The sequence below is a fragment of the Lathyrus oleraceus genome, chromosome 2 (genome assembly GCF_024323335.1).
Source record: "Lathyrus oleraceus cultivar Zhongwan6 chromosome 2, CAAS_Psat_ZW6_1.0, whole genome shotgun sequence".
NCBI lineage: Eukaryota > Viridiplantae > Streptophyta > Magnoliopsida > Fabales > Fabaceae > Lathyrus > Lathyrus oleraceus.
This window is the reverse complement of record NC_066580.1, coordinates 108265167-108280546: the sequence shown is the minus strand read 5'-3', so window position 1 is coordinate 108280546 and position 15380 is coordinate 108265167.

Genomic DNA, 15380 nt, shown 5'->3' with positions numbered 1-15380 from the left:
TATAATTAAAATTATATTAAAAAATTAAAGATTGATAAATTATGTAGTCATCACTAGCGGAGTGGTAGTAAGGTTTTGATAGCATATTTGTTAAACTGTACTTTGTTCAATCCTTGGTGTGTGTCATTTTTAATTATTAAAGTTGTATTTGGTTTAAAATATGAAAGAGAAAAGGAGAAATTGAATTTTAATTACAAATATATTTGATTCATAAGGGTGAGAGAGACATTTTAAATTAATTTATTTTTTATCTTTGTAATTTTATTATAAGACTCATTATGTGTATAGTTTCTAGTTTAATCACAAATTCATAATTGAAATATAAGTATTTAACCAGAGAGTATAATAAAATAATTTTAAAAATATAACCCTAATAATATATAATTTAAAAAAATTATCGAATATAATAAAATTTAAAGAAAATTAATATAAAGAAAAATGTTAACAATTGACATAAATTTTTTTAAAAATAAAATATGAGATTGGCACGAGATAAGTGTGTGATTTTTAAACACAAGAGAAAATCAAAAAAGGAAAAAAAAGAAATTTGATAGAAAACGTAAATTTTTAATATTTTTATAGAGATAAATTATAATTTTTATAAAAAAATAGGGGTTAATTTTGTTAATATAATAAATTATATTCTAACATCTTTCCCCTCCCATAAAAAAAAATCATAGATTCAGTGGAACAAAAAATCACTCTACAAGGAATTCTAGACCACTCCTCTCCTAAAATATTGAACCAAACACTCTTCATTTTAAACACTTCATTTCCTCCCCTGCAAAAAAAACTCCACTAAACATACACTAAAACAAGGGTGTCACATTGACAACTTCAACTTTAATTCCCAAAAGGTGAAATTTTAATTCAAAAACATAATATAAGCAATTAGTTCAAAACAACTTAAAAGACATAGAAAAAGTATTCCTTCCCGATTTTACAATATTAGAGCGAAATCGAAATGAATATTACAAGGTCGATAAAAGGTATGACGAACATAATGTAGAAATAAAACTACTAAAGACGCCAATTACGCTATCCTCTACAAAACACATATCTATCACTCCTCAGTCTCAATATGAGAATTATCTTTATAAAGTATAATGGTGGAAACATAGAGACATGGAAGTAGTGAGAATACATTCCACGATTTAAACTGTTTATAAACAACAAGAATAGTTCATATCAAACATATTCAGTCAACACATATGCATAATATACAAAGTCATTATGCAATGCATATTTCCTCTACTCCCATGCATGTGGTACCATTCTACTATTTGAAAATTAATATAAATAAACTAGATCAAGGCTAGAATCGTGAACGAAATCACTTTTCTTATAAGTATTTCAAGCACTCTCAAACGTCTTAGAGTTTGAACGCATGAATACTCAGGATAATTCAGCCTATACTCGAGTTTGCACAAGACCGATGAAAACTCGAATGTAGGGAAGTGTATCTGGAATTTTAGTGAAGAGGAAGCACTACGCCAAAAACTGAAATAGACAGCGCACCTTAGAGAGCGCTTTCTTAAAGAAGCGCACTCTAAAGTGAAGAGAAAAATAAGGAGGAATAGACAGCGCACTTTAGAGGGCGCTTTTGCAACAAAGCGCCCTCTAAAGTGAAACGAAAAAATAATGAGGAAATGGAGGGACACCAATAGAGGGCGCGTTTATGAAAGCGCCCTCTAAGGGTACCCTTAGAGGGCGCTTTTAAAAAAGCGCTCTCTAAGTCCATGTACATTTCAGTTTATAAGGCGCTTTTGAAAAGCCTTAGAGAGCGCTTTTTTAAAGAAGCGCACTCTAAAGTGAAGAGAAAAATAAGGAGGAATAGACAGCGCACTTTAGAGGGCGCTTTTGTAACAAAGCGCCCTCTAAAGTGAAGCGAAAAAATAATAAGGAAATGGAGGGACACCAATAGAGGGCGCGTTTATTAAAGCGCCCTCTAAGGGTACCCTTAGAGGGCGCTTTTAAAAAAGCGCTCTCTAAGTCCATGTACATTTCCAGTTTATAAAGCGCTTTTGGAAAGCCTTAGAGAGCGCTTTTAGAAGCGCCCTCTTAGACCCCCTTTAGAGGACGCTTTTTTTACACAAGCGCCCTCTAAGGTCCCCTTTATTAAACATTAAAATTATAACATATATACTGCATGTCTCTTTATTTTCCCTCTCTATATGCTATTTCGTTTACGTAACTGGGTTTTCTCTCTACTGCGATTACTCTCGTCCTCCGTTCGTTCTCCCTCCCTCACCGTCGTCGTCGCCGTCGCCTGTTTCTGCTGCTGCGTTCACGTTCACTGAGTTATCTGCGTCCACCGTCGCTGTTCACTTTCTTCTCCATCGTTACCGTCACCTTGAAGGTATTTCTCTTCTCCATCGTTACCGTTCACTTTCTTCAGGTGTTTGATCAGGGCATTTTCTAAACTGAGTTTTACATTTTGTGCATTATGTTGATTAATGTTGTTTAGGGCAAACGAGCACTATATGGTGTTCATGAGCACCTTGTTGTAAGGTTTTTTATTTCTGATTGAAAACGGATGTCATTTGGAGTGTGTTTGAGCTTGTGCTTGGAAGTTTGATGATTATGGATGCAAGTTTGTTCATGTTCCAAACACCATAAGTTTGCATTGGTCTTTTGTATGCAGTAGGTGTGTGTGAGTTTGTATTCAATAATGATAAAAAAAAGAGAGAGTTTAGATTGTTGTAACATGAGAGAAATGGAAGGTATATGAATGTGTTTTTTGTGTAGCTTCACGAATATGGTCATTGTCTTACTTGGGTCTTATTGAATCATTTCTATATTACAGATAAAATGGCTAACCAAGACGATACCCATGACGCGAGTGGATCACGTAACAATGTTGAAAAAGAAATCAAACGAGGATTGACTGTTATGAAGTCAATCATTCGTGCAAGAGACAGGGGTGAAAAATTCGAAGTACATTGGAGTGCTGAAGACCAACTAATTGAGCCTAACGGTTCAATGTTGGCAAGTTACATTGGTTCCCTTGTTCGACAACATATTCCGATTACATGTGATAATTGGAGAAGTCCGGAATTGAAGGTTGGCAAAGAAAAAATATGGTCCGAGATACAGGTACTTACCATATATTATTATATGTTTTTTGTTGACTATTTGTTGACCATATATTGTTATAATATTACTTATAATAACACACTCCATTTGTATGTTTTTTAGAGATCCTTTCACATCGATGAAAGCCGGCAAAAATATTGTATTCAATTGGCCGGAAAAAGACTCCGAGGATTTCGATCCTTTTTGTCCAACAAATTTCTCAAGGATGAGGAAGGAAACTTTGTTGAAGCAGAACGGCCAATGAAGTATGCAGAGATTATTTCAGCCGAAGAATGGGATAACTTTGTCGCCAAACGAAGAAACGAAAAATTCCATGTAATGTCTATTAATTATGGTATTATACAATTGTTAAGTTACTTGGTTCTAATATGCCTTAAACTTTTTTATCCAGGAAGTAAGCGACAAAAATCGGAAAAGGGCATCAAAACCCGCGTATCCGTACAAAAAATGGCGTACGGGATATGCACGGTTACAACAAAGAATTGTGAGTATATTCAAATGCTATGAGCTTATACATTGTTACAATATGTTATAATTGTTGATCTTATAATCTGATTCAATTTGTAGCTAACCGAGGAGAAAAGTGACGCAACATCTCTTCCGGAGCACATATTGTAGAAGGCTGCTCGGGTTGGGAAGGATGGGGCTGTCGTTGAAGCGGTTCAAAATGTTTATGACGAATGTGTAAGTATATGAAACATTATTTCTTTAATTATATCGAAAATTTTGTTAGACATATAATTCATTTTTAATCTCCTCTAATAATATTTCAGGAGACTTTATCCCAAACCTTACCTTCAACCGAGGTCCAGGATTGCAGGAGCGTACTTAGTCGAGTACTAAATGTTCCTGAGTATTCCGGTCGTGTGAGGGGTAAGGGTTTTGGTGTGACTCCGTCGTCATTTTATAAAAAACCAAAAACAAAAAATCCTACCAACAAAGAGGTGATGGACACCTTGGCGGAGTTAAGGGCACAAGTACTCGAACTGCAAAAGGAGAATGCAAGGTATAGAGAGGAAAAGTGCGGCTCCGAGGCAAAAGATACTAGTGACCGAGCTAGTATCAATTGTCAACCGAAATTTCCCGAGGTAATTATATATGTTATTATGAAATTAAAATAGCACTTTTTTACTTGACACATATACACGTTAACAATAACATTTATTATTGGTTTAGGGCATTACACCTTGTCAGCTGTATCTATCGTCACCAACTTATCGCATGGTTGGCAAGGGAAAAGTGCACAACACTTCGGGTGAATTACTTCACCATAATCCCCTCCCGGTGGGATATATGAAAGTTTCGATTGACCTTGTATTAGATACCGACGCGCTTCTACCATTACCTGACGTTATTTCAGAGACAACGTTGATGCGAGAAGCAGTCGGATCCTTTGTTGGATGACCGTCAGATCTAATTTTCCCAGATGCCGAGGTATATATGTTCTAAATGATTATGAATATTTAGTATTCACATTTCAATTCAGCTATAATTATGATATTTAATCAATCCTTATTACATGGTAATGTTAGACTCCTACAAGACCCACACATAAAGTTGGTAAAGGGATTTCAAGACGCATCGAGTCGGTTGCATCTCAAAAAGAGGTACAAATATATATACCCATTGAATTATATACGCAACGATTCTGTTGCATCACAAAAAGTCATGATTTAGTTTATATGAATTTTTAGGTTCCCGGTCGAAAGTTGAAAAAAGCTGGTAACGATATTCCAACGACGTCCGGGACAAAATCTCAAATTATGATGCGTCTTGAGAAAATGGTGGAAGAGTCCGATATTATGCACGACGCCATCCGTAGTGTAGATTTTGATGAAGGTGTTTTCGGATTTGCTCATTCCGAAATAATTGCAAAGGAGGACATGCAACAACTTTTTGAACACGAAGAATTGGGCATCGTTGTCATTCATACATACATATGGTACTCCGATCAATCTATTATTTACTTAGTTGAACAATTTATTTACACATTTCAATGAGTAGTCTAATGTTTATTATGTTTCTATTTAAGGTATATGTATGTAACATTGATGCGGGGAACTGAATTGTGTAACCGATTCAATTTTATTGCTGCTTCCCGTATCAACACAACGTTTATAACGAAAAATCCAACATCCGTAAAGAATGAACTAGTCGATAGATTCATGGCGGCCGGCGATAATACTACACCCAGTTTGTATTTTTTACCGTTTAATTTTGGCAACGGGTTAGATTTTCTTTCTAATAATTTCATTCTAATCTATGTATATCTTTTACGTAGAAAATTTTCATGCATCTAAATTTTTGTTTTATTTTACAGTGGTCACTGGGTGTTGGTTGCTATGGATCTTTCGAGACTAATGGTGTATTATCTCGATTCGTTATCGGGTGATTGGAGTAAATATCCGAGTATGAAGAAGACGGTTGACGCATAAGTGAAATTCCCCTAAATATTCGTGTGTATTTGTATATTTAATTATGTCTGTCAGATTGATCTCAATATACGTTTTTATTTTGTTAGGGCAATACTAAAATTTAGATCGAAAAAGAATTACCGTAATAGGAAGGACATTACCTGGATCAGATTCAGGTATATATTAAGTATCTTATTTTTGCTTATAATAGTGTTTGTTTTTTTGCTTATAGTAGTGTTTGTAAGAAATTAACTATATATATATTGTTTGTTTTTCTGTGTAGTGTCCTCAGCAAAACAATTCGGTCGATTGCGGATTTTTTGTATTGAGATTTATGAGAGATATCATTGCGTTGAATCGTATAGACATCCCAAAAATGGTATGGAATAATAACTTAGGGTTTATTTTAATATTATCGGATATTTCATCTAATTTGTTACTAAATCATGAATATGTTTTATTCTCTTAATTGTAGTACTTTGAGGAATACAAATCTTACTCAAGAGCTCATTTGGATGAAATGAAGGATGAATTGTGTCAATTCATTGTTGATCAAAGAATCATATAGCTAGGTTGTATATTGTTGTACATATATGTATGGAATGTTGTGTTGTATGCTGTTGTTGTATATATGTTGTATATTGTTGTTGTACTTTTACTAAATCATGAATATGTTGTTGTATATTGTTGATCAAAGAATCATATATTAATGTTGTATATATGGAGGATTAATGTTGTATATAAATGGATTCATGTTGTATATATCAATGGATTAATGGTGTATAACATTGGATTAAAGGATGAAATCAATATGAATTTTACACTTTTGCAGCATGCGAACAGGTTACCAATTAAATATGCACTGTTTTTCAAACAAATTTTTTTAAAATAACTAACACTTTAGAGGGCGCTTTCTGTAGGAAGCGCCCTCTAAACACTTTACATTGACAACTTTAGAGGGCGCTTAGTCCAGAAAGCGCCCTCTAAACACTTTACATTGACAACTTTAGAGGGCGCTTTTTCCAGAAAGCGCCTTCTAAGGTGTCCCTTTATGGACCACTCCAGAGGGCGCTTTTTTCTGAAAGCGCACTATAATGTGGCCCTTAAAGGGCCACTTTAGACAACGCTTTCTCTAGGAAAACAAAGCGCTGTCTTTACCTATGCCAGCGCCACTTTAGAGGGCGCTTAAAAGCGCTGTTATATGTAACACCCCGATAATAATATGATAATTATTTAAACTAAGTTAATAATATATTTATTAATTTAATTAGATAATTGGATTATTATTATTATTATTTTGGAATTATTGAATTATTATTATTATTATTGGGATAATAATTATTGGAAAATATATAAGTTGGAATTTAGAAAATCCCATTTTTTTGGTAAAAAGGTTATTTTCACGTGAAAAGGGAAAAGAGACAGAAAGTGGAAAAGAGCAAAGGAACAAGGGTTGAAGGAAGGAAAGCTTGAAGCTTAAAGATTCGCCGGATTAACTCAGGTAAGGGGGGTTTATCATCGATTAATGGGTATTATGGGATAATATGTGATGGGTAGTGAGAAACCATTGATATGCCTCTGATTGAATGATGTATGATGAATTTGTGAACTTTTGGGATGAACGAAATTTGGATTAAAATTGAAGAAATTCGTAGGAATTAGAGGTAGAAACGTTAGAAATTTGTGAAATCGAAAGCGGATAATTCGTGTTAGATGAGATGAATGAATTGTGTGTAAAATTTGGACTGTGGAAGGTTGAATTGGATAGATCTCGTAGCAGAGAAAGCCATTGCAGATCTGGAAATTCTGGTTTCTGGTCATACGCGTATGGCACTAGGCAATACGCGTATGATATGGCTGGTACGCGTATGGGTGAGGAAAATGATATTTTGAACGTAGATTTTGTCTCTGTTGGTACGCGTATGGGAGAGTGGTACGCGTAGCATACGCGTATGAGACAGATGATACGCGTATGGGTTGGGCGAGGAAATGCGCCATACGCGTATGGGCATAGGCAATACGCGTATGGGCAGACTTGTGGTTTTCCTGAACTGTTGTGTTGTGCAGTTTTTGGTTGTTTAGGCTGAGTGATGTAACTTAGCTGATGTATGACGTAGTAGGGATCATTTCCCGTTGTTTTGAGCAGTATAGGTATTAGTAGAGTGTGCTAATACTGTGTTTAATTATTTGACATGATATGATGTGTTGATACATGTGTTGATGATGTATGATGAAATGCATAATGCTGTGAATGTATATATATTGCATGTATTTGTGAATGGACTGTTGTATGGCTTAGAGTGTGAGCATATGTCCCTTGTGAATTGTTGTTGATGTTGCATTGCTAGATGATTAGCGTGCATAGCATAGCCTGTGGGGCTGTAGCTAATTCCCATGGTGAGGAATTAGTGAGTGAATCATTGTGGATTTGTTGTTGATGTCTGCATGCTAGATGATTAGTGTGCATAGCATAGCCTTCGGGGCTGTAGCTAATTCCCATGGTGAGGAATTAGTGAGTGAGTCATTAGATCTCAAATGAGTGGGACTAGTGAGCTTAGTAGCCGTATCTGGATTTGATCGGTGAGCTTGAACTATATGTTCAAGAATAGTCGGTACCGCATGTGTGGAGTCTCATTGCATAAATTATGTATGGCGTATAATATGAATGGATGTATTCCAATATTATACGTGTGTTTGTGTTGTTATGGAGTATGATTTGAGATTTTCTTGTGTTTTATGTTGGTGTTGAGTATGACGTTGAGCTGATGTGCTGTTACTGATTGTATGTTGTGATTAGGGTGATTAATGTGTCAAATTACTTAACATGACATGAGATTTTATAATGCTTATTATATCGATTGAGGAACTCACCCTTACAACTATTTTTCAGGTAACGAGAAATGAGTTGAGTAGAAGCGAATGCTTGGAGTCTAGTGTAGTCTCCCTAGTGGGTCATGCTCTGATAGATGTAACATCGGGAGGGAACCTTTTTAATTATGTTGTTAAAGATTGTTGAACCAGTTTACATGTAGTATGTTACATGTTTTGATTAATTTGATTTATATCCGCTGCGATTTATGCAAATGTTTAATTGGGTAAATAAAGAGCATGACAGTTATTTTGGAACATGGTGTGAATGATTGTGTGACACCCTTAACTGCATAATTACTCTGATATATGTTTATTATTTTAATTAAATATTTGGGGTATTTTAGAAGGGTGTTACATTAGTGGTATCAGAGCATAGTCGGTCGAGTCGAGTCGTAATTATTCTATTTTCCCTGTACGGGATAGGTGTTGTGTAACCCTATCAGTACTCATTGTTTTAGTTGTTTGGGTTTTCAGAATAGAGATGGCTGGAAGAGGTAGAGATGATGCTGCGATTGCTGAGGCTCTGGGTATGCTAGCTGGAGTACTTGGAGGGAATCCGAATGTTGTGGGAATGGGAGCTGCTCGTCAGCTGAGTGAGTTCCAGAAGAACAATCCTCCAATGTTCAAGGGAGCATACGATCCAGATGGTGCTCAGAAGTGGTTGAAGGAGATTGAGAGGATCTTCCGAGTGACTGAGTGTGCCGAAAACCAGAAGGTCAGGTTCGGTACGCATATGCTGTCAGAGGAAGCAGATGATTGGTGGGTTGCTACCCGCACTGAGTTGGAATCTGCTGGAAATGCTGAGATCACTTGGGCTGTGTTCAGAGAGAGATTTCTGAGAAAGTATTTTCCAGAGGATGTCAGAGGAAAGAAAGAGATAGAGTTCTTAGAGTTGAAGCAGGGTAACAAGTCTGTTACGGAGTATGCTGCTAAGTTCACAGAGCTGTCAAAGTATTATACTCCCTATAATGAGGCTGCTGGAGAATTTTCGAAATGTGTGAAGTTTGAGAACGGGTTGCGTCCTGAGATCAAGCAGGCTATTGGATATCAGCGGATCAGAGTGTTTTCTGACTTGGTTGACTGTTGCAGGATTTTTGAACAGGATTCCAAAGCCAGAGCAGAGAGCTATCAACAGAGAATTGATAGGAAAGGCAAGAATCAGAATGATCGTGGAAAACCGTATGCAGCTGGCAAAGGTTTCCAGAAGCAGAGTGGGATGAAGAGGCCTAGTGGGGGAGACTCTAGCGCCCCTGCTAAGTGTTATAGATGTGGTCGGGCTGGACATCGTGTCCATGAGTGTACCAGTGCTGAGATGAAGTGTTTCAAGTGTGGAAAAGGTGGTCATTTGGCTGCAGAGTGTCGGTTGAAGACTGTAACTTGTTTCAACTGTGGAGAGTTGGGTCATATCAGTCCACAGTGTCCTAAGCCGAAGAGAGAGAACCAGTCGGGAGGCAAGGTCTTTGCTTTATCGGGTTCTGAGACTTCTGCAGATGATCGTTTGATCCGAGGTACGTGTTATATTAATGGCTTTCCTCTTGTAGCTATTATTGACACCGGTGCTACTCATTCCTTTATATCTTTGGATTGTGCTGTGAAACTTAAGTTAGAGATATCTGAGATGTATGGTAGTATGGTGATTGATACTCCTGCAAAGGGTTCAGTGACTACTACTTCAGTTTGCTTGGGTTGTCCTTTGAGTATTTTTGGTAGAGATTTTGGGATAGACCTTGTGTGTCTTCCACTAGTACAGGTTGATGTTATCCTGGGTATGAACTGGTTGGTGTTTAACCGAGTCTATATCAACTGTTTTGATAAGACTGTGATTTTTCCTAAGATTGAGGAAGGAAAGAGTTTGTTTCTATCTGCAAGGCAGGTGAATGAGGAAGTAGCAGATGGGGCAGAGTTGTTTATGCTGTTAGCGACTTTGGAAGCTAAAAATAAACTGGTGATTGGTGATCTAGCCGTGGTGTGTGATTTTCCTGATGTGTTTCCGGAAGAGGTGAATGAATTGCCACCAGAGCGTGAAGTTGAGTTCTCGATTGATTTAGTACCTGGTACTAGACCGATATCGATGGCTCCATACCGTATGTCTGCTGTTGAGTTAGCTGAATTGAAGAGTCAGTTGGAAGATCTGTTGGATAAGAAATTTATTCGTCCGAGTGTGTCACCGTGGGGTGCACCAGTGTTATTGGTTAAGAAGAAAGAAGGTACTATGAGGTTGTGTGTGGACTACAGGCAACTGAATAAAGTGACGATCAAGAATCGGTATCCTTTGCCGAGGATTGATGATTTGATGGATCAGTTGGTTGGTGCGAGTGTGTTCAGTAAAATAGATTTGAGATCCGGGTATCATCAGATACGTGTGAAAACTGAGGATATTCAGAAGACTGCTTTCAGGACAAGGTATGGACATTATGAGTATTCTGTAATGCCTTTTGGTGTGACTAATGCGCCTGGAGTATTTATGGAGTATATGAATAGGATTTTCCATCCGTACCTAGATAAGTTTGTTGTGGTGTTTATTGATGACATTTTGGTGTATTCGAAATCTGAAGAAGAGCATGCTGAGCATTTGAGAGTGGTTTTAGAAGTTCTCCAAGAAAAGAAGTTATTTGCTAAACTCTCTAAATGTGAATTTTGGTTAGAAGAGGTTAGTTTTCTTGGTCATGTGATTTCAAGAGGTGGTGTTGCTGTTGATCCTTCTAAGATAGAAGCGGTGTCTAAGTGGGAAGCTCCGAAGTCTGTTGCTGAGATTCAAAGTTTTCTTGGTTTGGCTGGTTATTATAGGAAGTTCATTGAGGGATTTTCTAAGTTGGCGTTACCGTTGACGATGTTGACTAGAAAGGGGCAAGCGTTTGTTTGGGATTCAAAATGTGAAGAAGGTTTCCAAGAGTTAAAGAGAAGGTTGACTACTGCTCCTATTCTGATATTACCGAGTCCGTCGGAATCATTTGAGGTTTACTGTGATGCTTCATTGTTGGGTTTGGGTGGTGTGTTGATGCAGAACAAGCAGGTTATAGCTTATGCTTCGAGACAATTGAGGGTTCATGAGAGGAACTATCCGACACACGATTTAGAGTTGGCAGCTGTTGTATTTGTTCTGAAGTTATGGAGGCATTATTTGTACGGGTCAAGATTTGAGGTTTTCAGTGACCATAAAAGTTTGAAGTATTTGTTTGATCAGAGAGAGCTGAATATGAGACAGAGGAGATGGTTAGAATTTCTGAAGGATTATGACTTTGGTTTGAATTACCATCCGGGTAAAGCAAACGTAGTGGCTGATGCATTGAGTCAGAAATCATTGCATATGTCTATGTTAATGGTTAAGAATTGGATTTAATTGAGCAGTTTAGAGACTTGAGTTTGGTGTGTGAGAGTACTCACAATAGTGTTAAATTGGGAATGTTGAAGTTAACAAGTGGTATTCTGGATGAGATCAGAGAGGGTCAGAAATCCGATGTGTTTTTGGTTGATAAGTTGACTTTATTGAATCAAGGCCAAGGTGGTGAATTCAGAGTTGATGAGAATGGTGTTTTGAAATTTGGTAATCGAGTGTGTATTCCGGATGTTACCGAACTTAAGAAGAGTATTCTGGAGGAAGGAGATCGTAGTGGCTTGAGTATTCATCCTGGAGCTACGAAGATGTATCATGATTTGAAAAAGTTATTTTGGTGGCCGGAAATGAAAAGAGAAATTGCGAGTTTTGTTTATTCCTGTTTGACTTGTCAGAAGTCAAAGATTGAGCATCAGAAGCCGTCTGGGCTAATGCAACCGTTGGCTATTCCAGAGTGGAAGTGGGATAGTATCAGTATGGATTTTGTGTCTGGGTTGCCGAGGACAAATAAGAATTTTGAAGCTATTTGGGTAATTGTTGACAGATTGACAAAATCGGCTCATTTTATTCCGATCAGAATGGATTACCCGTTAGAGAGATTAGCCGAGTTGTATATTGAGAAGATTGTAAGTTTTCATGGTATTCCGTCGAGTATTGTTTCGGACAGAGATCCTAGATTTACATCGAAGTTTTGGGAAGGTTTGCAGAAGGCTTTGGGAACTAAGCTGAGATTGAGTTCTGCATATCATCCGCAGACTGATGGTCAGACTGAGAGGACGATTCAGTCACTAGAGGATCTTTTGAGGGCTTGTGTTTTGGAAAAGGGAGGTGCTTGGGATTGTCATTTGCCTTTGATTGAGTTTACCTACAACAATAGTTTTCATTCGAGCATTGGTATGGCACCGTTTGAAGCTTTGTATGGTAGGAGATGTCGGACACCTTTATGTTGGTATGAGTCCGGTGAGAGTGCTGTGGTTGGACCGGAGATTGTTCAACAAACTACGGAAAAGATTAAGATGATTCAGGAGAAGATGAAAATTGCTCAGAGTCGTCAGAAGAGTTATCACGACAAGAGGAGGAAGTCACTTGAGTTCCAAGAGGGAGATCATGTGTTTCTTCGTGTTACTCCCAATAACTGGTGTTGGTCGAGCTTTGAAGTCAAGGAAGTTGACACCTCGATTTATTGGTCCTTATCAGATTTTGGAGAGGATAGGAGAGGTAGCCTATCGTATCGCTTTACCGCCGTCGCTTGCGAATTTGCATAAGGTTTTTCATGTGTCTCAGTTGAGGAGGTACATTCATGATCCGTCGCATGTAGTCCAAGTAGATGATGTACAGGTGAGAGATAACCTGACTGTTGAGACATCACCTATGAGGATTGAGGATCGAGAGTTGAAGCAGTTGCGGGGTAAAGAGATTGCCTTGGTGAAGGTAGCTTGGGGAGGACCAGCAGGTGGCAATGTGACTTGGGAACTGGAGAGTAAGATGAAGGAGTCTTACCCAGAGTTGTTCACTTGAGGTATGTTTTCGAGGACGAAAACTCTTTTAGTGGGGGAGAGTTGTAACACCCCGATAATAATATGATAATTATTTAAACTAAGTTAATAATATATTTATTAATTTAATTAGATAATTGGATTATTATTATTATTATTTTGGAATTATTGAATTATTATTATTATTATTGGGATAATAATTATTGGAAAATATATAAGTTGGAATTTAGAAAATCCCATTTTTTTGGTAAAAAGGTTATTTTCACGTGAAAAGGGAAAAGAGACAGAAAGTGGAAAAGAGCAAAGGAACAGGGGTTGAAGGAAGGAAAGCTTGAAGCTTAAAGATTCGCCGGATTAACTCAGGTAAGGGGGGTTTATCATCGATTAATGGGTATTATGGGATAATATGTGATGGGTAGTGAGAAACCATTGATATGCCTCTGATTGAATGATGTATGATGAATTTGTGAACTTTTGGGATGAACGAAATTTGGATTAAAATTGAAGAAATTCGTAGGAATTAGAGGTAGAAACGTTAGAAATTTGTGAAATCGAAAGCGGATAATTCGTGTTAGATGAGATGAATGAATTATGTGTAAAATTTGGACTGTGGAAGGTTGAATTGGATAGATCTCGTAGCAGAGAAAGCCATTGCAGATCTGGAAATTCTGGTTTCTGGTCATACGCGTATGGCACTAGGCAATACGCGTATGATATGGCTGGTACGCGTATGGGTGAGGAAAATGATATTTTGAACGTAGATTTTGTCTCTGTTGGTACGCGTATGGGAGAGTGGTACGCGTAGCATACGCGTATGAGACAGATGATACGCGTATGGGTTGGGCGAGGAAATGCGCCATACGCGTATGGGCATAGGCAATACGCGTATGGGCAGACTTGTGGTTTTCCTGAACTGTTGTTGTGCAGTTTTTGGTTGTTTAGGCTGAGTGATGTAACTTAGCTGATGTATGACGTAGTAGGGATCATTTCCCGTTGTTTTGAGCAGTATAGGTATTAGTAGAGTGTGCTAATACTGTGTTTAATTATTTGACATGATATGATGTGTTGATACATGTGTTGATGATGTATGATGAAATGCATAATGCTGTGAATGTATATATATTGCATGTATTTGTGAATGGACTGTTGTATGGCTTAGAGTGTGAGCATATGTCCCTTGTGAATTGTTGTTGATGTTGCATTGCTAGATGATTAACGTGCATAGCATAGCCTGTGGGGCTGTAGCTAATTCCCATGGTGAGGAATTAGTGAGTGAATCATTGTGGATTTGTTGTTGATGTCTGCATGCTAGATGATTAGTGTGCATCGCATAGCCTTCGGGGCTGTAGCTAATTCCCATGGTGAGGAATTAGTGAGTGAGTCATTAGATCTCAAATGAGTGGGACTAGTGAGCTTAGTAGCCGTATCTGGATTTGATCGGTGAGCTTGAACTATATGTTCAAGAATAGTCGGTACCGCATGTGTGGAGTCTCATTGCATAAATTATGTATGGCGTATAATATGAATGGATGTATTCCAATATTATACGTGTGTTTGTGTTGTTATGGAGTATGATTTGAGATTTTCTTGTGTTTTATGTTGGTGTTGAGTATGACGTTGAGCTGATGTGCTGTTACTGATTGTATGTTGTGATTAGGGTGATTAATGTGTCAAATTACTTAACATGACATGAGATTTTATAATGCTTATTATATCGATTGAGGAACTCACCCTTACAACTATTTTTCAGGTAACGAGAAATGAGTTGAGTAGAAGCGAATGCTTGGAGTCTAGTGTAGTCTCCCTAGTGGGTCATGCTCTGATAGATGTAACATCGGGAGGGAACCTTTTTAATTATGTTGTTAAAGATTGTTGAACCAGTTTACATGTAGTATGTTACATGTTTTGATTAATTTGATTTATATCCGCTGCGATTTATGCAAATGTTTAATTGGGTAAATAAAGAGCATGACAGTTATTTTGGAACATGGTGTGAATGATTGTGTGACACCCTTAACTGCATAATTACTCTGATATATGTTTATTATTTTAATTAAATATTTGGGGTATTTTAGAAGGGTGTTACATTAGTGGTATCAGAGCATAGTCGGTCGAGTCGAGTCGTAATTATTCTGTTTTCCCTGTACGGGATAGGTGTTGTGTAACCCT